The sequence below is a fragment of the Octopus bimaculoides genome, chromosome 16 (genome assembly GCF_001194135.2).
Source record: "Octopus bimaculoides isolate UCB-OBI-ISO-001 chromosome 16, ASM119413v2, whole genome shotgun sequence".
Taxonomy (NCBI): domain Eukaryota; kingdom Metazoa; phylum Mollusca; class Cephalopoda; order Octopoda; family Octopodidae; genus Octopus; species Octopus bimaculoides.
In genome coordinates, this window is record NC_068996.1 from 44,912,438 (window position 1) to 44,916,350 (window position 3,913).

Consider the following 3,913-nt stretch of genomic DNA (forward strand, 5'->3'; position numbering starts at 1 on the left):
ATATAATATAATATAATATAATATAATATAATATAATATAATATAATATAATATAATATAATATATGTATATAATGCGGATAATATTCGAGATGATCTTGCTGAAGTAGACTGGCAATTCTGTTGGAGGATCAGCAGAAATGCTTTGCTGTAATTAGTTACATCCCTTTACATTTCTGAGTTTAAATCCTGTTGAGATCGAATTTGCCTTCCATCAATTTGGGGAACGTTAAAATAAAGTACCGTGTGTGCTGATGTCGATATAATCCACTGTGTGCCTGGGGGTAGTCAGGTCGGTTGTTGAGTATTAGTCAAATGCCGAACCCACTAATTCTCACACAAGCAGATATCCGGTATCCTTTGGACACCGACCGTATCTGAAAAGATTCACAACTTAAGTGGTGCCACAACCTACACTAGAACAATGACTTGACAGTGAAAACGGCCAGAACGAAATTACAAGGCTGTAATAAGAAGTGCTCAAACTAGTTGAGACAAAAGTACAAAATTAATTGCAGAATAAAACCATTAGGTCATCGACTCAAAAAGCCACAACCCCCCAATGACCACATATAGGAAGTACAGCATAAACCACAAAACCAAAGTAGCAAAGGGAAGTAAAAATGTTATACCTAAGAATAAAATCGATTAAAAAATATAATAGAATAACATAATTAAATAAACTGCGATTAAAAATATTATAAAGCGGTACATATATAGTGGAATAAAAAAAATATTTTTTTATAAATATATATATATACATATACAAATACATGTTTTTAAATAAACACATATCCACCTATGTATATATATTACATAATGTATATATATATATGGATGTATGTATACGTTTGTATGTACGGACGTATGTATGCATATATATACACACAGGCGTGGGTGTATAAGAAATTTGCTAACCAACCACATAGTTCTGGGTTCAGTCCCACTGCGTGGCATTTTGGACAAGTGTCTTCTACTATTACCTCGCGCTGACCAAAGCCTTGTGGGTGGATTTGGTACACGGAAACTGAAACTAACCTTTTGTACATACATACATACATACATACATACCTAATGATATATTGCGGAAGTAGAATCGGTGCTCCATTATCACTGACAAGCACAAAAGTAAATTTTATGGGTCTATGTGATTGACTGGTTGGAAACCTATGACGAAAGAGACAATTGTTCGAAAACGCATGTTATAAAAATTAAGTAAAGTAAACTATTTTGAATAAAAGTATGTAAATAAATTTACAGTTTGTTGTCTTAAGATTTTTAGATGTATTGCGGTTTATATTAGATTCTAATAGTTTGTAGTATTTTATTGCTGAGAAAGATGGAGTGATTTTCAATAAATTCTTTGGTTTTACTGTTTAACTGTCTGAGTTAAGCCATTGTTAACACGATTATGATGTTTCGGACTATTAACCTTTTATCTTTTGAGAGAAAAATGTTTTGATATTTTCTCGTACAGTACGTTCCGATCAGTTTGATTATCAGGCGTTTTATTTCCGTAAATTTTAAAGTAGGTTTTTATATTCATTATTATTATTATTTTTATGTCTTCATTCCAACAGTTGAAATTAATGATCTGAAAATATATAGTTTTATATTATCAGAAACCAGGGGGTGGGGTACTTCAAGACATTGGAATGCAATTGTGCTACTGATATGTAACATTAAAAACAGAGAAATTAAGATTTAAACGACTACAACGGTTTATGAATTAACATCATGTTCGATACCCTATATCTTGCGAAACTGAGACTGTACACCAGGAAAGTTCCTCTATAAGATATAAATATGGGGCAAAGTGATTTATCGTAGACAACCAACCAGTTGCACATTCATGCGCATTTTTCTCTTTGTGCCATCTATTGTTGTTCAAGGAGGGAAAGAGAGAGTAAGAGAATGAGAAAGAGGGAAAAGAGTAAGTGAGTGATGCAGTTTGGGACCAGTGTCCTCGCAGTATTGGACAACAGAACTAACAGATGTAGAACACACCGATAGCCATTTCGACCGAAACTTAAAAATTCCGCCAACCCAAAGACCTTAGAATAGTATCTTTTCATCAAGAGATAATAAAGGCAAAGCTGGGTTTGACTTCGATGGAATTTGAAGCCTGAGTGATGTGGATCGTGGTTCTAACGACTCTGACCATTCGTGAGAAAAAATATGATGCAAAATTCAGGACAGAATATGCTTCTTAATTTGGTGGGGACGATAGAGTAGATATCTCTTCCGGCCAATGGCTTACTGGACTGTTTATAAGTGAGAAACTTAAAGGCAGATATAATTCGAATGGGAGATGGAATTGCGAGCAAAAGTGAAATTTGGTGGAGAAAAAGCTATGGTAGAATGTGATATGAGGGACGTTTCGCTGTCGGTTTTAGCAATGTTTTCACAACACACACATATACACGCACACATATGAATATATTTGTCAGCATATGTGGGTAATAAATATGTTTCGTACATACATGCATGAATGCATACATACATGCATGAATGCATACATACATGCATACATACATACATACATAAATAAATAAATATTGTTGTTGGCACTCCGTCGCTTACGACAACGAGGGTTCCAGTTGATCCAATCACCGGAACAGCCTGCTCGTGCAATTAACATGCAAGTGGCTGAGCACTCCACAGACACGTGTACCCTTAACGTAGTTCTTGGGGATATTCAGCGTGACACAGTGTGACAAGGCTGACCCTTTGAATTAGAGGCACAACAGAAACAGGAAGTAAGAGTGAGAGAAAGTTGTGGTGAAAGAGTACAGCAGGGTTCGCCACCATCCCCTGCTGGAGCCTCGTGGGGCTTTAGGTGTTTTCGCTCAATAAACACTCATAACGCCTGGTCTTGGAATCGGAACCGCGATCCTATGACCGCGAGTTCGCTGCCCTAACCACTGGGCCATTGCGCCTCCACATAAATACATATAATTATAATTAAGGGTACTGAAGAGGCACCACCATACCAGAAATAGCAGTCACAACTAACTATAGAACCACATCATGTCTTCATATAGCACAAGTGATATAAGATAAACGAACAAAGAAATTAGCAAAAGTTGAATGGCTAATTTCATATCGACGATTTCAGGCTGGTAATAAAATACTTTGCCTTCATCAGTGGAAATACACCAAAATTAATGGGGGTGGTTGAGTGGTGGTGGAGTGGTATCAATGAAGAGAGCAGGTGCAGAAACGACGTACTCCGAAGGAATTAGAAGATAACGTAATCCAAGGGTAGAGTAAGAAATCCATGAATCAGGCACTTCGATTCAGTCGGAAAGACAAAGATGATCCGTGTGAGCGTTCAATAAATAGCCAATTCAAATAAACAAATACAAATAAACGGATAAAAGACGAAAAAAAAAGAAGTGAAACAACGAATATGAGGATATGCACAGGAAGTGTCCGTTGGCGATTTCTTCTTCTCCTCCTCCTCTGGACTTTTCCTTTTTTTTTCCGACGAAGAGCTATGCTCGAAACGTTAAGCTACCTCCTTTCACCGAGCGTCGAGCGAATACATTTCTTGTACATGTCCTCACGTTTGTTGTTGTTCTTTTTTCGTTTTCTATCCATTTATTTTGTTTGTTTATTTGAATTGAGTATGTATATGTAATATGTACATGCACATACATACACATATAGACACACAGAGATGGAGACTGCGTCAGCAATTTTAGGAAAAAACAAACAAACTAAAGTGTCAGAAGTGGTACGAAAATTAAACTGAATATCCTCACATAATATTTAATCCTATCATGGAAGCTTCAAATTTAACGCAGACGAAGAAAGAACATGCTGTTTGCGTTACTTTAGATTTGCTAGCTTATTAAATGTCACCTGACTTTTCATGATTAACATCAGAAAATAAACACATGCGCGCGTGT